The sequence below is a fragment of the Lepus europaeus genome, chromosome 3, assembly GCF_033115175.1.
Source record: "Lepus europaeus isolate LE1 chromosome 3, mLepTim1.pri, whole genome shotgun sequence".
Lineage (NCBI taxonomy): Eukaryota > Metazoa > Chordata > Mammalia > Lagomorpha > Leporidae > Lepus > Lepus europaeus.
Window position 1 is genome coordinate 136714534 of NC_084829.1, and position 24456 is coordinate 136738989.

Here is a 24456-nt window from a genome sequence, read left to right on the forward strand (position 1 = left end):
CTTCTAGCCTCTCTTTTTTCTTTAATTTTTGCAAAAATGGAATTTCAATCTACTCTATAATCAAAGGTTTAATGTACTACCAGCCATAATATCCAAAAAGTAAAAAAGTAGAAAGACCACAATTCCACAGAAGCATAAACAGGGCTAAAAACAACAATCAAATCACAAGATGTCCATCTAATTCCTAGATTTGTTAAATATTTTATTTTATTTAAGAGTTAGAGTTATAGACAGTGAGAGGGAGAGACAGAGAGAAAGGTCTTCCTTCCATTGGTTCACTCTCCAAATAGCCGCAATGGCTGGAGCTGTGCCAATCTGAAGCCAGGAGCCAGGAGCTTCTTCCGGGTCTCCCACGTGGGTACAGGGGCCCAAGGACCTGGACCGTCTTCTACTGCTTTCCCAAGCCATAGAAGAGAGCTGCACTGGAAGTGGAGCAGCCGGGACTAGAACCAGCTCCCATATGGGATGCCGGCACTGCAGGTGGAGGATTACTGCGCCACGGCGCCAACTCTAATTCCTATATTTTTTGTATTCTATATTAGCTACCGTGTATCAGAGAAAACATGATATTTGTCTTTTTGAGATTGGCTTATTTCACTAAGCATAATGGATAATGGTTTCCAGTTGTATCCATTTTGTTGAAAAAGATGGGATTTCATTCTTTTTTATGGCTGAGCAGTACTCCACAATGTATATATACCACATTTTCTTTATCCAGTTATCAGTTGATGGACATCTGGATTGATTCAGTATCTTACCTATAGTACATTGAACTTTAATAAAAAGGGGTACAAATAACTTTTTCATATGCTGATTTCTTTTGGTTTGGGTAAATTCCCAGGAGTGGAATGGCTCAGTCATATGATAGATCTAGTTTCAGGTTTCTGAGAATCTCCATGCTGTCTTCCATAATGGCTGTACAAATTTACATTCCCACCAACAGTAGATTAGGGTACCCTTTTTGCCACATCCTTGCCAGCATTTATTGTTTATTTGATTTCTGGATGCGAGCCATTCTAATTGGGGTGAGGTGAAACCTCATTGTGATCTTGATTTGCATTTCCCTGATGGCTATTGATCCTGAGCATTTTTTCATGTGTCTGTTGGCCATTTGAATTTCCTCTTTTGAAAAATGCCTGTTCAAGTCCTTTGCTCATTTCTTAACTGGATTGTTTGTTTTGTTATTGTTGAGTTTCTTAAGCTCTTTATAGATTCTGGATATCAATCCTATATCAGTTCCATAGTTGGCAAATATTTTCTCCCATTCTGTCAGTTGCCTCCTCATTTTGCTGAGTGTTTCTTTTGCAGTGCAGAAACTTTTCAACTTGATGTAATCCCATTTGTCTATTTTGGCTTTGATTGCCTGTGCTTCTGGGGTCTTTTCCAAGAAGTCTTTGCCTATGTCAATGTTTTACTGTTTCCCCTATGCTTTCCTCTGTAATTTGATGGTATCAAGTTATAGATTTAGATCCTTGATCCATTTTGAATTGATTTGTATATGAGATATAATATAGGGTTCTTATTTCATACTTCTGAATGCATAGATCCAAATCCAGTTTCCCCAACACCATTTGTTGAAGTCACTGTCCTTTCTTCTGGGATGGATTTTAGCTCATTTGTCAAAGATTAGTTGGTTGTACTTGTGTAGATTAATTTCTGGGTTTTCTTTTCTGTTCTATTGATCTAAATGTCTATTTTTGTGCCTGTACCAGGCTGTTTTGATTATAACTGCCCTGGAATTAATATGTTTTGAAATCTGGTATAAAATTGCTTCTCAGCCTTTTGGCTAAGATCAAGTGTAGTATCTGTTCTTATCAGTTTGAAATCTGGTATTGTGATGTCTCCAGCTTTGTTTTTGTTATTTATGATTGCTTTAGCTATTTGGAGTCTCTTGCATTTCCATATGAAATTTAGCATCCTATTTTTCTAGATCTGAGAAGAATGTCCTTGGTATTTTGATCAGGATCATCCTTAATCTGCACATTGCCTTGAATAATATGGAATTTTGATTATATTAATTCTTGCAATCCATGAACATGAAAGATTTTTCCATTTTTTGTGTCTTATTCTATTTCTTTAATGTTTTGTAATTTTCTTTTTTTCTTTGAAACTTAGAGACAATTTTTATTTGAGATCTGAAATGCAATTCCTAAAATATCAACTTCTCCAGAAAACCATGGCTACACAATAATGCATTGCCTCTATCATGTTAGAACATGCAATAGACTCAAATACAAAAACCTTGAAACTAAATCACCATCTTTCAACAATTTGAGCAAAGATAGAATGCCTAAGGAACAACATGGATGGATGTGCAGAGGATGGGCTGTTTTTACTTCAAGCACCATAAAAAAAAAAAAATAGAGCACAAATGCATGGGTTTTTGGTATATACAATAAGTTGAACCTTTGGCACTAGAAATCAGAGCATTTTTATCACATACCATTAACACAGATTAGAAAATTGTGCAGTGTCAAAGGGATGGAACCACCAGCGTTCAAGCAATGTTGTCAACTATGCAATAAAATGTTCTACTGAATTGTTCTTCTTTTTCTAATTACTGCATACACTGGTAGCAACTTTGAAATGAGAAAAGGAGCTTGCACTCCTTTTATTTTCTGTTTAATATAGAACAGAAAACAAATTGAAACATAAGCCCTGTTATACAGTAACAATTTTAAAGAACATCAATTATGCAGTAAAAAGACTAAGAATAAAAAAAAGTGTTTTACAGATACCAGACATCAATGGTGAGTGGTCAGTAGACCCTCACAGGGCTTTGCAGTGGTGCTCAGCAGAAACCACTTTGTAATCACTGGCAGTAAACAGAGAAGCAGAATTCTTTGCTGGGTATTTTAGAAAATCGTGCAAATAGCCCAACAATAGAGCAAGGCTCTTCTCATCAAGGGGCATATAAGCCAATAAAGCTCCAGTTCTCACAAATAATCTCAGTAGGTGTGGTGCTCCAGGGTGCATCAGGGTGAGCCAACAGGATTTCAGCATATTGGGGTCTCTCAAACTTGTAGAGCAGCTGAGTGCCCAACACCACATTGAAATACTCTTTTATACCTCCCATAATGTCATTGACGGCATATTCCTTGTTATCAGTGTTTCCCTGTGACTTCTTGCGATTGGCATACTCTTCCAGACTAGCATCTACATTCTTCTTGGCAGGGAGTTGAAAGAACTGTTTCCGCCTGGTTACTAAGTCCCAGTCCTCAACAAGTCTTGGTTTTAATTCTTCAAGAATTTTCACTTTGACTTCCATCCTATTTTTTTTTTTTTTTGACAGATAGAGTTATACAGTGAGAGAGAGACAGAGAGAAAGGTCTTCCTTACGTTTGTTAACCCCCCAAATGGCTGAGCTACGCCGATCCGAAGCCAGGAGCCAGGTTCTTCCTCCTGGTCTCCCATGCGGGTGCAGGGCCCAAGCTCCTGGTTCATCCTCCACTGCCTTCCGGGGCCACAGCAGAGAGCTGGATTGGAAGAGGAGCAACCAGGACTAGAACCCAGTGCCCATATGGGATGCCGGCGCCGCAGGCAGAGGATTAACCAAGTGAGCCACGGCGCCGGCCCCTCCATCTTATTCTTGAACACATCCTCACTTTTGACAGGGGGATCGATCTGGGCCCTCTTCTTCAGAGGCAGCTGGGGTGCTTTGCTGGTACTGCCGCCATCTCTGTTTCAGAAGTCTTCTGCTTGTTCTTCCTTGTCTTCCTCACAGATCCTGAGGGGGGTTCTCAGCTGAGCGGCCCCCTCATCATCTTGGGAGAGCTTGTTCAACGTTCTTCGGCTGTTGGCCGCTGTCTTCTTTCCTGAGGAGGCACCTCCCCTCTTACTTCTCTGCGTGTTGCCCATAGTTGGCTCTTTGCAGTTGTCTTCTTCCGCAGAGTGTTGTCCACGAGTTTGAGAACCTTGCTTTCTGGAATGCATGCAACCCTGTTTTTATCTTCCTTCTTTCCCTTCCAAGAATGCCTGCTGAGTTCCCGGATTTTACAGATCTCCTGAGTTGGTCTGTGAGAATGGAGTGGGAGACACAACCCAAGATTCTGCAATCAAGGACGGCTCTGCAATCAGGATCAGACCTCCTGACCTTTTACTGTATTGTAAACTTAAGCTTTTGGTGACCTGAAACGAGAATCCAGTTCTTCCCAGCAGCTGATGTGTGATCACTGCCATTCCTCCAACTGCTGTAGTCATAATTTTCATCGTAGAGATATTTCACATCCTTGGTTAAATGTATTCCAAGGGCTTTAAACATTTTGTAACTATGTGAATGGTACTGATTTTTTAAAAAAGATTTGTATATTTATCTGAAAGGCAGAGTTACACACAGAAAGAAAGAGAGGCAGAGAGAGAGACAGAGAGAGAGAGGTCTTTCATCCGCTGGTTCACTCCCCAGTTGGTCACAACAGCCAGAGCTGCGCTGATCTGAAGCCAGAAGCCAGGAGCTTCTTGCGAATCTCCCATGCAGGTGCAGGGGCCCAAGGACTTGGGCCATCTTCTATTGCTTTTCCAGGCCATAGCACGAGCTGGATCGGAAGTGGAGCAGCCGGGACTCGAACTGGCATCCATATGGGATGCTGGCACTGCAGGCAGTGGCTTTACCCACTAAGCCATGGCGCCGGCCCCAAATGGTACTGATCTTACAAGTTCTTCCTCAGCCATGCATTATTTGTGTACAGAAGTGATATATTGGTTTTTATGTATTGATTTATATCCTGAAACTTTACCAAACTTTCCTATGAGGTGCAATAGTCTCTTAGTGGAGTCTTTTGGTTTCCCTATATATAGAATCATATCATCTACAAACACTGATTATTTGAATTCCTCCTTTGCAATTTGTATCCCTTTGATTTCTTGGTTTTGCCTAAAAACTCCGGCTAAAACTTCCAGAATTATACTCAATAGCAGTGGTGAAAGTTGTCTGGTTTTAGATCTTAGTAGAAATGCTTCCAACTTCTCCCCATTCAATATGATGCTAGCTGTTTTTTATATATTGCTTTGATTGTGTTGAGGAATGTTTCTTTATACACAATTTACTTGAGCTTTTTATTGTGAAAGAATGTTGTATTTTATCAAGTGCTTTCTCTGCATCTATTGAGATAATCAAATGTTTTCCATTCTTCAATTTGTTAAAGTGATGTGTCACATTTATTGATTTGCATATGTTGAACCATCCCTGCATCCCTGTGATAAATCCCACTTGGTCAGGATGAATGATCTTTCTGATGTGTTGTTGCATTTCATTAACTAGTATTTTGTTGAGAATTTTTTCATCTGTGTTCATCAGGAATATTGGTCTGTAGTTCTCCTTCTTTGTTGTATCTTTTTCTGGTTTTGGAATTAAGCTGATGCTGGCCTCATAGAAGAGTTGGGAGGATTCCCTCCCTTTTAGTTGTTTTGAATAGTTTGAGAAGAGTTGGGATTAATTCTTTTTTTAAAAAAATTATTTATTGGCCGGCGCCACAGCTCAATAGGCTAATCCTCCGCCTTGCAGCGCCGGCACACCAGGTTCTAGTCCCAGTCGGGGTGCTGGATTCTGTCCCGGTTGCCCCTCTTCCAGACCAGCTCTCTGCTATGGCCCAGGAGTGCAGAGGAGGATGGCCCAAGTCCTTGGGCCCTGCACCCGCATGGGAGACCAGGAGAAGCACCTGGCTCCTGGCTTAGGATCAGCGCGGTGTGCTGGCCACAGCACGCCGGTCGCGGTGGCCACTGGAGGGTGAACCAACGGCAAAAAGGAAGACCTTTCTCTCTGTCTCTCTCTCACTATCCACTCTGACTGTCAAAAAAAAATTATTTATTTACTTGAAAGGTAGTTACAGAGAGACACAGGTAGAGACAAAGAGAGAGGACTTGCACCTGCTGGTTTATTCCCCAAATGCCGACGTGCCCAGAGCTGGGCCAGTCTGAAACCAGGAGCCCGGAGCTGCTTCTAGGTGTCCCACATGGGTGCAGGGGCCCAAGTACTAAGGCTTTCAACTGCTGCTTTCCCAGGCACATTAACAGGGAATTGAACTGGAAGTGGAGCATCTGGGACTCAAACCAGTGCTGATCTGGGATGCCACTGTGGCAAGCAGCGGCTTTACCAGCTGCTTTACCAGCACCAGCCACATGAATTGATCTTTTAATCATTACCCAATGCCTTTATTTGTCTCTTTTAGCAGTTTTGTGTTAAAGTCTATTTTGTCTGATATTAGGATGATTACTCTGGCTTGTTTTTGCTTTCCATTAGCATGGAATATCTTTTTCCATCCTTTCTCTCTCATTCTGCTTATCTTTGTTGGTGAGGTGTGTTTCTTCTAGGCACTTCTGGGTACTCTTTTTTAATCCATTCAGCCAGTCTGTATCTTTTTTCAAAACATTTATTTATTGTCTGAAAGGCAGAATTACAGAGAGAATCTTCCATCTACTGGTTCACTCCCCAGATGGCCACAACAACAAGGCTGGACCAAGCCAATACTGGGAGCCAGGAGCTTCTACCAGGTCTCCCATATGGGTGGCAGGGGCCCAAGCCCTGACATGAACCAGTACCCATATGGGATACTGGAGTCTCAGACAGTGGCTTTACCTGCTATACCACAATGCTGGCCCCTGGTCTGTATCTTTTACTTAAGGAATTTAGGTCATTTATATTAAAGGTTATTATTGATAAATAATGACTTGGTCCTGCCATTTTTCCACACATTTTCCTACTGTTTGTTCTGTGTTTCCTTTATACTTTTCTAGGAGATTTTCTGCTTTTACATTCTTCAACAATTATGCTATCTTTCTCTATTTCTGTGTGTAGCACATCCTTAAGTATCATTTGTAAGGCTGGATGAGTGGTGATAAATTCTTTGAATTTCTGTTTGTTTTGGAAGGTATTTACTTCACCTTCATTTATAGATGAGTTTTTGTGGGTATAATATTCTGGGTTAAAAGCATTTTTCTTTTTTTCTTTTTTTGAAGATTTATTTATTGGGGCAAGTGCTGTGGATTAGCAGGGCCGGCATCCCGTATGGGTGCTGGTTCCAATCCGGCTTCCTGGTAATGCACCTGAAAAAGCAGCAGAAGATGGCCCAAGTCCTTGGGCCCCTGCATCTACGTGGGGACCCGGAAGAAGCTCCGCCTCTGGATTCAGATTGGCTCAGCTCTAGCATTTGTGGCCATCTAGGGAGTGAACCAGCAAATGGAAGATATTTCTCTCTCTCTCTCTCTCTCTCTCTCTCTCTCTCTCTCTCTTTCTCTCTGTAATTCTAGCTTTCAAATAAAATAAATAAATTAATAATAATAAAAAGATTTATTTATTTGGAAGTCAGAGTTATATAGAGAGAAGGAGAGATCGTTCATCCACTGATTTATTCCTCAGATGGCCACAACAGTCGAGGCTGGGCCAGGCTGAAACCAAGGAGCCAGAAACTTCTTCTGGGTCTCACTCATGGGTAGCAGGAGCCCAAATACTTGGGCCATCCTCTGCTGTTTTTCTCAGGCCATTAGAAGGGAGGACTGGAAATGGAGGAACTGGGACATGAGCCAGTGCCCATATGGAATGCTGGTATTGCAGGTGGCAGCTTTACCCACTATGCCACAATGCTGGCCCTGATAGTTTTTTTTTTTTTTCTTTGAGGACTTGGACTATATCTCTCCATTCTCTCCTAACCTGTAGGGTTTCTGGTGAGAAATCAGCTGTCAGTCTGATTGGAGATCCTTTGAAGGTAATGTGGCATTTCTCTGGTGCATATTTTAGAATCTTTTCTTTATATTTCACTTTTGAAAGTTTGACCATAATGTGCTGTTGTGGTGAAGATCTTCCTGACCTATTAGGAGTTCTATGAGCTTCCTTTACTTGTATGTCTGTATCTCTCTCCAAATTAGGGAATTTTTCTGCTGTTATTTCACTGAATAGGTCTTTTAATCCATTCTCTGTTTCCATACCTTCATGATCTCTTAAGACACATATGTTTGGCCATTTGATAGTATCCCATACATTTCGAACACTATTTTCTGTTTTTTTTTTTTTCTAATTCTTTCTTCTTCTTCTTCTTCTTCTTCTGCTGCTGCTGCTGCTGCTGCTGCTTCTTTTTTGTCTGAATGAGATATTCCTAAAGATTAGCATTCTAGCTTCCTCACCAAGTCTGTTAAGGCTTTCCACTGGGACTGGCATTGTGGCATAGCAGGTTAAGCCACTACTTGCAGTCCCATATGGGCACTGGTTTGAGACCTGGCTGCTCCACTTCTGATCCCAAAGCAGCAGCAGATGGCCCAAGTGCTTGAGCCTCAGCACCCATGTGGGAGACCTGGAAGAAGCTCCACTCTCCTGGCTTTGTCCTGGCACTGCCCTGGCCATTGCAGACATTTAAGGAGTGATCCAGTGAATGGACAATCTCTCTCTCTCTCTCTCTCTCTCACTGTGCCTTTCAAATAAATAAATAAATAAATAAAAATCTCTAAAGCTGCCACCTGTGATGCTGGAATCCCATATGAGTGCCAGTTTGTGTCCCAACTGCTCCAGTTGCAATCCTACTCCCTGCTAATGCACCTGGGAAAGTAGTGGAAGATGGCCTAAGTGCTCGGGCCCCTGTGCCCATGTGGGAGACCCAGAAGAAGCTTCTCACTCTTGGCTTCAGTCTGGCCCAGCCCTGGTCATTGTGGCTATTTGGGGAATGAACCAGTGGATAAAAGACCTCTTTCTCTCTCTCTTTCTCTGCTTCTAAAATTAATAAAATACATCTTTAAAAATAAATCAATAAATCTTTTTGTAAAAAAGGCTTTCCACTGTATTTTCTATCTGACATATGGAGTTTTTTATTTCTAATAATTCAGTTTGATTTCTCTTCAGTATCATTGTCTTTCAGCAGAATTTCTCATCCATGTTGTATATGGATTTCTTGAACTTATGCATTTGCTTCTCTGTGTTTTTGAGTAATCTTACATATAAATATATATATATATATTTTTTAAAGATTTATTTATTTATTTGAAGGACAGAGTTTCAGAGAGAGTGAAAGCGATCTTCTATCCATTGGTGTAGTCCCTAAATGGCTGCAAAGACCTGGGCTAGACCAGACCTAAGCCAGGAGCCAGGAGCTTCTTCTGGGTCTCCCATGTGGGTGCAGAGGCTCAAGGGACTTGGGCCATCTTCCACTGCTTTCCCAGGCTGTAGCAGAGAGCTGGATCGGAAGTGGAGCAGCCAGGACTGGAACTGGTGCCCATATGAGATGCACTGCAGGTGGTGGCTTTACCCACTACACCACAACACCGCCCCACCTTGAGTAATCTTAAGATCATTATTTTGAATTCCTTTTAAGGCATTTCATCAATCTGTCGTCAGATTCTATAATGAAGTGTTGTGTTTCTTTTGAGGAGTCATATTGTCTTCCTTGTTTATGTTTCTTGTGTTTCTATGCTTATTTTTAGGCATTTGTGGAAACACTGGTTGGTTATCTTCCATAATGGCTTTTATCTTTGAAATATGACTCTGTGGTTTAGTGGAGTGTCAGCTCTTTCAGTGGATATCCAGAGGCGTTTGCTGGATGGGGCCAGGGAACTCTGGCCAGTGCTCAAGGGTGGGGCAAGAGTCCACGGTGACACCCAAGATGGGCGAGGTAGATCTCCTTTATGGTCAGCAGGCGTGAGGGTATGATCACATCAGTTGGTGTGATCACAGCATCAGCCCCTCTCTGCCAAGGTCAACCCACCTCCCAGGGTAAGCCCACAGCGCCTAGGCATCTCACATACACAGGCGTGTGGACTGCACAAAGGATCCTGTGCCTCTCAGTGTGAGTGCATAATCATGAGCCTCTGAAACCAGACACAGTGATTGCTCAAAGACCCAGCCACATTCTGTCATATGCCCCATTGCACAGTCACAGAATTCCCACCATCATAGTGTACAGGTCTGGGGCTGGCACTGTGGCACAGCGGGTAAAGCCTCCACCTGCAGTGCAGGCATCCCATATGGGTGCTGGTTTGAGTCCTGGCTGCTCCACTTCCAATCTGGCTCTCTGCTATGGCCTAGGAAAGCAGTAGAAGATGGTCCAGACACTTGGGCCCCTGCACCCACATGGGAGACCCAGAAGAAGCTCTTGGCTCCTGGCTTCAGATCAGCTCAGCTCCGGCCATTGCAGCCAACTGGGGAGTGAACCAGTAGATGGAGGACCTCTCTCTCTCTGACTTTCAAATGAATAAATAAATCTTTAAAAAAAAAAATAGTGGGCCGGCGCCGCGGCTCACTAGGCTAATCCTCCGCCTTGCGGCGCCGGCACACGGGGTTCTAGTCCCGGTCGGGGCACCGATCCTGTCCCGGTTGCCCCTCTTCCAGGCCAGCTCTCTGCTGTGGCCAGGGAGTGCAGTGGAGGATGGCCCAAGTGCTTGGGCCCTGCACCCCATGGGAGACCAGGAGAAGCACCCGGCTCCTGCCATCGGATCAGCGTGGTGCGCTGGCCGCAGCGCACTACCGCGGCGGCCATTGGAGGGTGAACCAACGGCAAAAGGAAGACCTTTCTCTCTGTCTCTCTCTCACTGTCCACTCTGACTGTCAAAAATAAAATACATACATACATACATACATACATAAATAGTGGCCGGCGCCATGGCTTAACAGGCTAATCCTCTGCCTTGCGGCGCCGGCACACCGGGTTCTAGTCCCGGTTGGGGCGCTGGATTCTATCCCGGTTGCCCCTCTTCCAGGCCAGCTCTCTGCTATGGCCCGGGAAGGCAGTGGAGGATGGTCCAAGTGCTTGGGCCCTGCACCCGCATGGGAGACCAGGAGAAGCACCTGGCTCCTGGCTTCGGATCAGCGAGATGCACCGGCCGCAGCGACCATTGGAGAGTGAACCAATGGCAAAAAAGGAAGACCTTTCTCTCTGTCTCTCTCTCTCACTATCCACTCTGCCTGTCAAAAAAAATAGTGTGCAGGTCTCCCACAGTCACAGGGAGCAGGGAACCCACCCTCAGTCCTACAAGCCTCCCCTGCCCACAGAAAGAACCGTGGTGTTCCCAGAGCCAGCTGCCTAACTGATAGCAGTTGGTCAGTGCTCCACCTTGGCAAGTCAAGTCCAGATGTCCTGTAGTCTTTCTGTGGTCAGACTCAGCATATCTTTTCCCTATTCAGCCATCTTGGATCTCCCAAAATTGAATTCTTTAACCCTCAAAGGAAAAACTTTGTGGGCCAGAACTGTGGTGCAGAAGGTTAAGCCACAATTTGTGATGCCAGTGTCTGATATTGGAGTGCCAGTTCTAGTCTTGGCTGCTCTGTTTTTAATCAAGCTCCCTGCTAATATGCTTGGGAAAGCACCAAAAGATAGCCCAAGTACTTGTGTCCCTGCCACCCACATTGGAGACACAGATGGAGCTCCAGACTCCTGGCTTCAGCCTGGTCCAACCCCACCGTTGCAACAACTTGGGGAGTAAACCAACAGATGGAAGATACACCTCTCTCTCTCTCTCTCTCTCTCCTCTGCCACTCTACCTTTCAAATAAATACATCTTTAAAAAAATAATTAACTTTGTGGGGTAAGTTAGCCTGTAGCTTGGGATGTCTCCACCCCATATCAGAGTGCCTGGTTTGGGTCCTGGTTACCTGGTCCTTTCCATCCAGCTTCCTGTTAATATGCCAGGGAGGCAGCAGCTGATGACCACAGTACTTGGTTTCCTGCCACGCATGTGGGAGACTCAGATGGAGTTCCTGGCTCCTGGCTTCAGCCTGGCCTAACTCTGGCTATTGCAGGCATTTAAGGAGTGAACCATTAGACAGGAGATTCCCCCTCCCTGTGTATGCCTCCCCCCCCCCCCCGCACATGCCTCTCTCTTTCCTCTCTTTCTCTCTCTCTCTCTCCTTCTCTTTCTCTCTCTCTCTCTCTCTCTCTGTTATTTTTCCTTTCGAATAAAATGAAATGAAATGAAATGAAATAAAAGAAATAAAATAAAATCTTTTGTAAGACAGAATACACTTTGTGGGGCTGGCATCCCAATATGGGCACTGGTTCTAATTCCAGTTGCTCCTCTTCCAATCCAGCTTTCTGCTATGGGCCAGGAGAGCAGTGTAGGATGGCCCAAGTCCTTGGGTCCCTGCACCCACGTGGGAGACCAGGAAGAAGCTCCTGGCTCCTGGCTTCACATCAGCACTGCTGGCTAACTCACCAAATGCCCACAATAGCCAGGGCTGGACCAGGTCAAAGCCAGGAGCCAGAAACGCAGTCCGAGTCTTTCAAGTCGACACCTATCTCTTTCTTTCTTTCTTTCTTTCTTTCTTTCTTTCTTTCTTTCTTTCTTTCTTTCTTTCTTTCTTTCTTTCTTTCTTTAAAATATTTATTTATTTATTTATTTGAAAGTCAGAGTTACACACAGAGAAGAGAGGCAGAGAGAGAGAGAAGTCTTCCATCCAATGGTTCACTCCCCAGTTGGCTGCAATGGCCAGAGCTGAGCCGATCCAAAGCCAGGAGCCAGGAGCTTCTTCCGGGTTTCCCAAGTGGGTGCAGGGGCCCAAGGACTTGGGCCATCTTCTACTGCTTTCCCAGGCCACAGTAGAGAGCTGGATTGGAAGTAAAGCAGCCAAGTCTCAAACCGGTGCCCATATGGGATGCTGTCACTTCAGGCCAGGCGTTAACCCACTGCACCACAGTGCTGGCCCTGACACCTGTCACTTTCTTACTCTTCCCCCAGCAAACTTGAGTTTCTAGCACCATGTCATTCTCTCTACTTAGCTGACAGAGTTACACCAGGATTATATTCAATCTCATGATGTTGAATATTCATTCTTAACAGATATTTATGAATAAATTGTTCCATTGGTACCTTCGAAGACATGAAACATTATACATTTATGACAGACAAATGATATGGAATTGTCTTACTGAAACTCAGGGTCACATCAGATAACTTCTGCAATCTATGTTTCATTGAAATGTTACTCTTCCTCATTGCATATCTCAGAAGAGATAAGGGAATAAATAAATGCTTATCTCAGTTCTATTTAAAGAAACATCTGATTTTCAAGAGCTGGTCTTGAAAGGATCTAATTAACTTGGAGGATAGATACTAATGCTGGCATTTTGCCCAATTGACAATACTTTGCCTCTGTGATATGGACAAACAGTGTAAAGCAGTGGTTCTTAAGCCTGGTGTTTTTAAGAAACTGGTGAGTTGATTCATTGTGCCATATTTTGATGCGAATCGTTACCAACGTAGCGGGCTGAGCTGAGATGCTGCTTCTTCCTTCTTCCATCACCATTCACATGAAATGCAGGAAGTTCTCCGATAAGGAGAGGGAGAGTATGAGACGCCAGCCAGCAGAGCTCGAAGGGGCCGAGCTGTCATGGGCCAGAGATTTAGGGACGGGGAAGACTAAAAACAAAGAGAGACTTCTGAAGCAACGTAGGAAATCCTTGGGCACCTGAGGGGTTTTTGCCTCCCCAGGTAGTTAAAGTCACAAATCCAGTTCATTCTAATTTACTCAGCTTTAGGAACGATTTTACATGTAGAATGCCATTATACTTCCTCCTAGGGAGGCAGGTGATGTGGCACTCGGTTCTGGGAAAACATCTCTATTTCTGGTCACAGGCAGGTCTTTCCTGCTCACTCTCACACTTCAAGTTGAAAATTCATCAGCTAACTGCCCCGCAGGGTCAGCAGACTCCCAGGTGACTATTGCTGCCAGCAACGTCCCTTTGTTCTGTGAAGTGGAATAAATGGAGCACTGCCCCTACAGCCCCTGCCCAGCTGGCTGCTCAAGGATTCTGGCATCTCCAGGCCTCGCTCCTCTCCCTCTGTGGGGAGCAAAGGGCTCTGGAATCTAGTGGACGCCCAACGTAGGACTGGGTCCTCTGGGTGGGAGGTGTGGCCTGGCTTTTGTAATTCTTGTCATATCAGATTTTCTTTCTTTCTTTTTTTTTTTAAGATTTATTTGCTTATTTGAAAGACAGAGTTACAGAGAGATGGAAAGAGACAGAGAGATCTGCTGGTTTACTCCCCAAATGACTGCAACGGTCTGAGCTAGGCCAATCCAAACCCAGAAGCCAAGAGCTTCCTCCAGGTCTCCCATGTGGGTGCAGGGGCCCAAGTACATGGGCCATCCTCTGCTGCTTCCCCAGGCACATTAGCAGGGAGCTCTATTGGAAGTGGAGCAGCTGGGACTTGAACCAGCGCCCATATGGCATGCCGGCACTGCAATTGGTGGCTTTACCCACCAAGCCACAGCACTGGCCCAAATCAGATTTTCTTAGAACTACAATGAGGTGAGGGGCCGGCGCCACGGCTCACTTGGTTAATCCTCTGCCTGCAGCACCAGCATCCCATATGGGCACCGGGTTCTAGTCCCAGTTACTCCTCTTCCTGTCCAGCTCTCTGCTGTGGCCTGGGAGGGCAGTGGAGGATGGCTAAAGTCCTTGGACCCCTGCACCCACATGGGAGACCAGGAGGAAGCACCTGGCTCTTGGCTTCGGATTGGCGCAGCGCCAGCTGTAACGGCCATTTGGGGAGTGAACCAACAGAAGGAAGACCTTTGTCTCTCTCACTGCCTATAACTCTACCTGTCAAATAAAATAATAATAGAACTACAGTGAGGTGAAGGATATTGGGAATTTGAAAAATATATAATACTCACACATAAGATTCAATCTAGACTAGTGTTGCATTAAACTAGGATTGGACAAAAAAATGGCCCATGGGCCAAGTCTGTTTTTGCAAGTAAATCTTTATTGGAACATAGCCAGGCTCATCCATTTACTTATGGTGTATGTCTAGTTTCATCCTACAACAGCAGGGTGGAGTAGCTGCAAAAGAGAACTTCTGACTACAAAAGTCTGAAAAATTTAATATTTGGCCTTTATAGAAAGAATGTGCTGGTCTGCCTTAGACTCAACTCTAGCCCAGGGCTATGTCAATGGAGAATGCTAGTTATCTACACCATTGTTACCCACCAACAAATCTCTGAATTTTCATCAGAATAAAGTAGAATATCTAGCTGACCTTGCCTATTTTGTTTTCTTGCCTTCAGAACTCCATTTGATGTTCACTTTCCAATAAGTAAACTTTTGCCTCCTTCTGACAAATGGCTCTGCCTTCTTTTTCTTTAAGACTTATTTATTTATGTGAAAGGCAGAATTACACAGAGAGAAAGAGAGATCTTCCATCTGCTGCTCATTCCCCAAATGGCCTCATGGCCTAACCAGCCAGGAGCCTAGAACTCCATCCACCTATTCCACATGGGTGGTAGGGGCCCAAGTACTTGGGCCATCTTCTGCTTCTTGTCCAGGCATATTAGCAGGGAGCTGAATCAGAAGTGTAGCAGCCGGGATGCAAACCAGTAGTCATATAGGATTCCTGTGTCACGATGCCTGTGTCATGAACAGGGGCTTAGCCTGCTGCGTCACAACGCCAGTGTCAGCTCTGCCTTCTGCTGTCACCTTCAGTGGTGGTTTCTTGCCACTCATAGGTGCTGCTCATCTCCCAGTGGTTTCTTATTTTCCTTATCCCTAGCCACACATGGTCCCTAACTTAGGAAGCTTCAACTTAACAATTTTTTTTTTTCTTAACCATGGTGCAAAAGCAATACACATTTGGTATGAATCATGCTTCAAACTTGAATTTGGGTCTTTTTCTGGGCTGGTAATATGCAATCCAATCTTCTCTTCAGATGTTGGGCAGCAACAGCAGCCACAACTCTCAGATGGCCCATGGTCATGAGAGTGAACAATGAATGTCCCACAGTGTTTTGCTGCCAGCAGTTTTTGGATACAGGCATTCAATAAAATACGTGAGGTCTTCAACACTTCATTATAAATACAAGTGTTGTGTTAAATGATTTTGCCCAACTTTAAGATAATGAAAGAGTTCTGAAGGTAGGCTAGATTGAACTTCAATGCTTAGTGGGTTAATTGCATTAAATTTATTTTTGGATTATATTTTCTATTTACAATGCATTTATTAGATACAACTGTATTGTAAATTGAGGAGCTTCTGTATGTTTAAATAGCAGCCATCTGTGGTGCCAACTAACCATAGCAAAGATCTATTGCTCTCCTGAGCTCCTTACCCCAACCTGTGAAATCAAGTCTGGTGGATCAGTTTATTGTACACACACACATACAAGCACACGCACACACAAGTCTATGTTCTTTTTACTTCTTTGAGGTTAGACTTTACCCTCAGACAGTTTGATGTCTGTCTCCATTTTTTAGGGTTGAATTCTTTCTGGGTGAAAAATGCTGGAAATTCTAAGAACCTGGCATCTCCTGTAAATACTGCTTTATAGCATTTGATATTTTCTATTATGGATCTACAAGCAAGCAGTGTAAGTAGATAGGCTACCTGGTTTTTGACATCTAAATTATATAATACATACTCAAAATATCTAGTAAATAATGTTTAAGAACGAACACTTTGGGCAGATAATGGGCACAGTGGGTAACCCACAGCTTAGGACACTCTCAATCCATATCCAAGTGCCTGGATTTTAATGTCAGCTCTGTTCCTGATTCCACCTTCCTGCTAATGCGCGCCCTGAGGGGCAGCAGGTGATGGTTCAAGTCGTCGGGACTCTACCAGTCACGTGGGAGACTCACACTGGGTTCTTGGCTCATGACTTCAGCTTGGTCCAGCTCTGCCCATATTGGTGCATTTAGGGAGTGAACCAGCAGAAGAAAACTCTGTCTCTCGGTCTTTTTGAATCTGCCTCTCAAACCAACAACAATGAAGAGTGTTATTTTTAGAATGTTTTTAGAATCACCATTTCTATAGGCAACATGGAAATATGCTGATGTGGAAGATTCTGGATCAGTGCCTTCCTGGAGAAATTCAAATCCAGGAGATCTATTTTCTTTCCTCCTTCCTTCCTTCCTTCCTTCCTTCCTTCCTTCCTTCCTTCCTTCCTTCCTTCCTTCCTTCCTTCCTTCTTCTTTCCATCCTTCCTCTCTCTCTCTCTCTCTCTCTTTCTTTTTTACAACACGCCTACAATTCTCTACTGAATATGTAGAAATACTTTACTGAAATTGAATGTCATAGAGGTTCTGCAGAAGCCTCTAAGTCAAATTCTTGCAAAAAGGAAGTCCTTACGAAATGGCAGGTTCATTCATCTTTATTACATCAAGAGCTATTGTGCAGAGGGAAATAGCTTCTCACCACTCCAGGCAGGGTACAGGACTGATGGCAGAGAATGGAGAGTGTTGGGCAATCCTGACCATGAATGGAAACGAGAAAGATAAAAGAAGGAGGAAGAAGCAAAGGAGGAAAAGAAAAGGAAGTCACATAAGGACCATCGTTCCACATATATACGAAATTTTAAGTGAATTATCTCTTCATTTTATTTCAGGCTCACTAAATTAATTTCAAAAATCATGAAACATTTCTTACAAATGAGCATTACATTCTACACACTGCTCTAAACAGATGCCAGGGATTTTCATGTTGCTCGTTCATGTCGTGTTCCCTCACTTTTCAAAAATTCATTTTCATTTTACTTGAAAGGGGTCGGGGAGAGAGCTTCATCTGCTAGTTCACTTCTCAAATATCTGAAACAGCCAGGGCTGGGCCAGGTAGAAGCCAGGAGCTGAGAACTCACTCCAGGTCTCCAAGTAGGGTCAGGAACCCAAGTACTCGAGTCATCACCTGCAGGTGTCCATTAACAGGAAGTTGGAGTCAGAAGCCAAGCTGAGGTTGAACCCAGGCACTCTGATATGGGACGTTGCATCCAACGTGGTGATTTAACCACTCGACCGAATGCCTGCTCCTTTTCCCTCTCACTTTCAAAAAAATTTAAAATATATTAGGCAGGCCAGCGCCGCGGCTCACTACGCTAATCCTCTGCCTTGCGGCGCCAGCACACCGGGTTCTAGTCCCGGTCGGGGCACCGATCCTGTCCCGGTTGCCCCTCTTCCAGGCCAGCTCTCTGCTGTGGCCAGGGAGTGCAGTGGAGGATGGCCCAAGTCCTTGGGCCCTGCACCCCATGGGAGACCAGGAGAAGCACCTGGCTCCTGCCATCGGATCAGCGCGGTGCGCCTACCGCCGCGGCCATTGGAGGGTGAACCAACGGCAAAAAGGAAGACCTTTCTCTCTGTCTCTCTCTCACTGTCCACTCTGCCTGTCAAAAATAAAATATATATATATATATATAAGGCATTTGTACTTTTACCTATAATATATATTTTTTTTTACCTATAATATATATTACAAAGATTTTCTCCCAGTTTGTCAGCCTTTCACTTTGTTTATGGTATTTTTACCACACAATTTTTTTTATTCTTATGTAATCAAATGTGTTCATTTTTTTTCCACTGCATCTGGGCTTTCAGTTACGGTTAGAAAGTCTTTCCCTTCACCAGAGATAAAGACAAATTTACTTAAGTTTTCTTCCAGTACTTGTATAGTTTTGTTTTTAACCTTCAAATTCCTGATTCATTTGGGGTTTGTTCTTATATATAATGGAAAGTGTAAGTCTAATATTACCTGTTATCCAATAGCTAACTAGTTGCCTTGCATCATTTAATAAAATTCCACTGGGGTACCAGTCACTCGATATGGCTTTATCATATGCTAAAGTTTCACTTGCTGTTATGGTAATGATTTTCTTCAAGACAAAGCTAGGAAGATAAATGAGGAAAAGAATTTTTTTTGAACAACTGGCACCAAACAACTGAATACACATATGGAAAAGAAATAAACCTCGATGACTGCTACTTCCTGGTCTTTTCTGACCTTTTGTAGTCCTGGTTTTATCACTTGTGAAATAATTATGCTGTAGGTCCACAATTCCTTTTCTGTGCTTCTGAACTCCAAAGTTTTCCCAAAACTTGGAATGTTCCAAACCTGTGGCTCCTCTGCTTCCAGTCCAGCTTCCTGTTAATGCACATTCTGGAAGGCAGCAGGCAATGGCTCAAGTATCTGAGTTCCTGCCATCCAGGCTGAGTTCCAGGCTCCTGGCTTCCAGCCCGGCCCAGCCCTGACCGTGGCGGGCATCTGGGGAGTGACCCAGAGGATGGAAGATCTCTCACTAACTCTCTGTGTGTCTCTGTGCCTTTCAAACACAATGGCAAAATAATAATAATAATACTAATAATAAAGATTAAAACAGTATAATAAATCACAACTTATAAATTTGGCATTTGTTCATCAAAATCACCTTTAAAAAGACAAAAATTTGGCCGGCGCCGTGGCTCAACAGGCTAATCCGCCGCCTAGCGGCGCCGGCACACCGGGTTCTAGTCCCGGTCGGGGCACCGATCCTGTCCCGGTTGCCCCTCTTCCAGGCCAGCTCTCTGCTGTGGCCAGGGAGTGCAGTGGAGGATGGCCCAAGTGTTTGGGCGGCTCTGCACCCCAGGGGAGACCAGGAGAAGCACCTGGCTCCTGCCATCGGAACAGCGCGGTGCGCCAGCCGCAGCACGCTACCGCGGCGGCCATTGGAGGGTGAACCAACGGCAAAAGGAAGACCTTTCTCTCTGTCTCTCTCTCACTGTCCACTCTGCCTGTCAAAAAAAAAAAAAAAAAAAGACAAAAATTTTAAAGATCCAATCATACCAAATATTGGAGTAGGTGTAGATCTACAAGATTCTTCTCGTTCTTTTTCTTTCTCTCTTCTTTTTTGTCTCTTTCTTCCTTCTCTGTCTTCTTTCCTTCCTTCTTTCTCTTCCTTCCTTCTTTTCCTCCCTCCTCCTCCCCTCCCTCCTTCCCTTCCTTCCTTCCTTCCTTCCTTCCTTCCTTCCTTCCTTCCTTCCAGTAAGCATGCTAGCCCAGTTTAATGAAGAGAATATACCTGACAGACCAGGCAGGCATCTCAGGAAAGGACAGAAGCCAAAATCATTTCTACATTTCCTGGCAGGGCTATAAAGCAGTAGAACTACTTGGAGAAAAAATTTGAGATTGTCTAGAAGAGATGGAAAACCATCTCCTTTATGATTAATTCCCCTCCAAAACATATAGATTGGGAGGCATGTCCAAGAATGTTTGTACCAGCACTGTCCCACCATGACAAAAACCTGGAAAGAACCCAAATACCCATTGACTGGAGAGTGGCTGAACAAGCTGTGGTGTGCTCACCTAAGGGAGTATTTATTATAAAGCAACCAAAATGAATGAAATACAGAAGCATGCAACAATAAGGATGCAACTTATCAGTACAGCAGAAAATAAAACAAAAAAGAACACCTTAGCATAGTACATATAGCATACTATCCTTCTGTAAGATAGAAAACAACTAAAATTAAAACTTTTAGAACACGTATAGTAGATAGAAGCAATTATATAAAAAGAAAACAGAATTTTAAATACTGGGCTTTGGATGTGGTACCTTAGTGAAGGTGAGAACACATAGTAAATATAAGAGATTAGCAAAGTCTTGGTGTGTATAATGAGAGGCGAATTCAGGAGTGCTTGTTATAGGGAGGGAAGGCATAGTGGGGGGAGAGACAGAGAGAGAACTGGATGTTTACGGAGCAAAGGTAAGAGTGAGTCATCACCAAGGATTCTAATTGTGTGAACTTTGAGGCCAGTGAAAAGCTGTAACAAAAGCTGTGGAAGTGTTTTGTCCCAGAAGAAAGAGAAAAGTAGATGACTTGGATTTTGTAGTTTGTGGCATAAGGAAACCCACTGAGCCATGGTATGATTGAAATTCTATCACAAAGTGATATCTGAGAGTAGGCAAAAAAGAAATAAAATCTTTCTATCATGAATCTACTAGCCTTGATAAAGAACTGCTCCATGTTCAGGATGGAATGGGGGCTGGTGCCATGGAGTAGCTGGTGAAGCCACCACCTGCAGTGCTGGCATCTCATATGGGCACCAATTTGAGTTCTGGCTGCTTCACTTCCGATCCAGCTCCGTGCTAATGCACCTGGGAGAGCAGTGGAGGATGGCCCAACTGCTTAGGCCCCTCTACCCACATGGGAGATCTTGAAGAAGCTGCTGGCTCCTGACTTCAGATCAGCCCAGCTCTGGTTTTGTGACCATTTAAGGAATGAACTAGCAGATAGATCGATCTCTCTCTCTCTCTCTCTCTCTCTCTCTCCCTCTCTCTCTGCCTCTTCAGTATAACTTTGACTTTCAAATAAATAAATAAATCTTAAAAAAAAAAAAAAGAAAGAAAAGGATGGATAGATGGCGTAGGCTCAGACACACAGCAAAGGATCCATGCAGAAAAGAATCTAGGCTGGACCAAATATGTATGTTTTCTTCCTAAGAGCTGAGAATTCGGGGGCTGGCATTGTGGTAAAGTGGGTTAAGTTGCCCCACGCATCACATCCCATGTGAGCTTTGGCTGATCCTGCTGCTCCACTTGTGACCCAGCTCCCTGCTAATGTACCTGGGAAAGCAGCAGACGATGACCCGAGTGCTTGGGCCCCTGCAGCCATGTGGGAGAACCAGGAGAAGCTCCTGGCTGCTGGTTTCCACCTGGCCCAGCCCTGGCTGTTGCAGCCATTTGGGGAGTGAACTAGCAGATGGAAGACTCTCTCTGTAACTCTGCCTTTCAAATAATAAAATGTCTTTAAAAAAAAAAAAAGCTAAGAACTTTTGCCAGCTCCTTCCTGAGCAGCCCATCCTTTATGGTTGTTGGTGGTGTTGACTGAATATTTAGGCCTCCCTCACAAATTCATATGTTGACGTCCTAACCCCCAACATGATGGCAATTGGAAGTGGGATATTTCCCTGGGAAGTAATCAGGATTATACTGGGTCATGAGAATGGGGCTGTCATGATGGGAGTACTCTTTTAAGAGACCATGGAGAGCCTGCTTTCTCTCCACCTTATGAGGACACAATTAGAAGGTGCCATCTGCAAGCTGGCAAGAGCCCACTCACCAGGAACTGAATCAACTGGCACCTTGATCTTAGCCTTTCCAGCCTCCAGAACTGTGAGAAAATTAATTTCTGTTATTTAAGCCAGCCAGTGTGTGGCATAATGGTAGCTCAAGTCTAAAGAGAAAGAGTTCCTTCAGGTGTGTTTAAATTTGTTTGACTTAAGAGAATTTCTACCTATTGATTCACTTCCCAAAGGCCTGCAACAGCCCCCGGTTCCCCACCCACATGGGTAGAAGGGACCCAACCACTTGATTGTGCATTAGCTGCAAGTTACAACTGGGGGTGGAGCCAGGACTCAAACCCAGGCACTCCAGGATGGGCTGCAGGCCTCCGTCAGAATTGTAACCACTAGGCCAAATGACCACCTCCTAGCTAATGTGGGTTGAGTGTTCTCCTGAATATTGTAGCCCAGTGAGATCAAAGCCAGAAAGGAGCGCCTCTTACATAAAGCTGCTGTAGCGAGGGTTGTTTCTGCCTGGGGGAGTTACACATTAAATAACTGAGTGAGGATAAAACGGCTGGATAGACCCCTTCTCGGCACAGTATGCTTGCACCAGGCCTTTGAAGGCAGAAGTTCCTGTTGGGCTGAAATCTTGGTGGCTCACTTCCTCCACCTTCTGGAGATTTGGAGACACAGCAGTGCTGTGATCAGATATTACTTGCTTTATAAATCCTTATCACCACTCGCTCTTATTACTGGAAATCCATGTGAGATTAAAAACATTTATTATATTTATTATTATATCCTACTGTGTCAAAAAATTGCAACTTTAAGGCTGTAGAAACACCACATTGGGGTGGCGTCGAGGCTCACTAAGCTAATCCTCCGCCTGTGGCTCCGGCACCCCAGGTTCTAGTCCCAGTTGGGGCGCCGGATTCTGTCCCGGTTGCCCCTCTTCCAGGCCAGCTCTCTGCTATGGCCCGGGAGGGCAGTGGAGGATGGCCCAAGTCCTTGGGCCCTGCACCCGCAAGGGAGACCAGGAGGAAGCACCTGACTCCTGGCTTCGGATCAGTGCAGTGCCAGCTGTAGGGGCCATTTGGGGAGTGAACCAACAGAAGGAAGACCTTTCTCTCTGTCTCTCTCTCACTGTCTAACTCTATCAAATTAAAAAAAAAACATCACATTGTTTTAAATATGTTTTTCTAACTAAGAAAACAAAAATGGGCAACGAGGGTGTCTTTCTCTCACCTAGCTTGTCTAGTTCAGATGTTTTGTGATTTGTGATTGATTCCATCTTTAATTAAGGACTCGGCTTTACTTTCAGACACCATTCACTCATGATCAAAACTCTTAGTGGACTGGAATAAAACTTCCTTTCTGATGAAGGCTCTTTATAAAAAAAAAAAAAACCTTAAATATCATTAAAAATTTTTTTAAATATTTTTGAGAGGCAGAGAGATGGTTTATTCCCCAAATACCTACAAAAGCCAGGCTGAGAGTGAAGCCAAGAGTAGAGATCTCAACCCCGATCTTCTGCCTGGGTGGAAAAAACCAATTACTTGAGCCATCACCACTGCCTCCCAGGGCCTGACAAGAATAGAACCCAAGCACTCCAACATGAGATGCAGGCTTCTCAGCTCCTGGGGTAAATGCCTGCTCCAGGGGCTGCTGCTTGTAGGTTAATCCTCTACCCGCAGCGCCAGCATCCCTTATAGGTGCCGGTTCTAGTCCCAGCTACTCTTCATCCAATCCAGCTCTCTTTTGTGGCCTGGGAGGGCAGTGGAGGATGGCCCAAGTCCTTGGGCCCCTGTACCCGCATGGGAGACCCAGAAGGAGCTCCTGGCTTCTGGCTTCGGATAGGCACAGCTCTGGCTGTTGTGGCCATCTGGGGAGTGAACCAGCGAATGGAAGACCTCTCTCTCTCTCTCTCTCTCTCTCTCTCTCTCTGCCTCTCCTCTCTCTGTGTAACTCTGACTTTCAGATAAGTGAATAAATCTTAAAAAAAAAAAAAGCCAAAAATCAATTTAGGGCCAGTGTTGTGGAGTAGCTGGTAAAACCACCACCTGGGACACCAGCATCCCATATGGACACTGATTCGTGTTCCAGCCGCTCCATGTCAGATCCAGCTCCATGCTAATGGAAAAGCAATGGAGGGTGGCCCAAGTATTTGGGTCACTGCCACCCATGTGGGAGACCTGGAAGAAGCTCCAGGCTCCTGGCTTCTGGCTTTAGCCTGGCCTAGCTTAGGCCATTGAGGTCATCTGAGGAGTGAACCAGCAGATGGAAGATCTCTCTCAGTCTCTCTTTCTCTCCCTCCCTCCCCTCTTCTTTCTTTCTGTGTAGTGCTGACTTTCAAGTAAATAAAATAAATATTTTAAAAAATCAATTTAATTTCTATTTATCAGTAAATGATGAATACAAAATTACAATGTTTTTTTTAAAAAAACAGTCATAATAATATCTATAAATACCGGGGTGGTTATTCGGCCCAGCCGTTAAGACACCAGTTCATACACCTACATGCCATACTGAGTGCCTGGAGTCAATGCCCACCTGGACTCGTGGCTCCAGCTTCCTGCTCATGCAGACCCTGGGAGCAACAATGAGGACTCCTGCACTCAGCTCATTGTGTTATCACCTGCTGCCTTCCACGCTGTACACTAGAGGGAAACTGGAGTCAAAGTGGAGCCAGGACTCACACCCAGGCCCTCTGATGTGGGAAGCAGGCATCCAAGCAGCATCTTAAGC

The 24456-nt window shown here is 44.4% G+C and overlaps 2 pseudogenes; one reads left to right on the top strand and one right to left on the bottom strand.

Moving 5' to 3' along the window:
* The first annotated feature begins 1766 nt into the window (after positions 1–1766).
* On the top strand, positions 1767–1922 carry LOC133757286 (U2 spliceosomal RNA; annotated as a pseudogene).
* Positions 1923–2731: 809 nt separating this feature from the next.
* Positions 2732–3933, bottom strand: LOC133757126 (mortality factor 4-like protein 2; annotated as a pseudogene).
* Positions 3934–24456: the final 20523 nt, after the last annotated feature.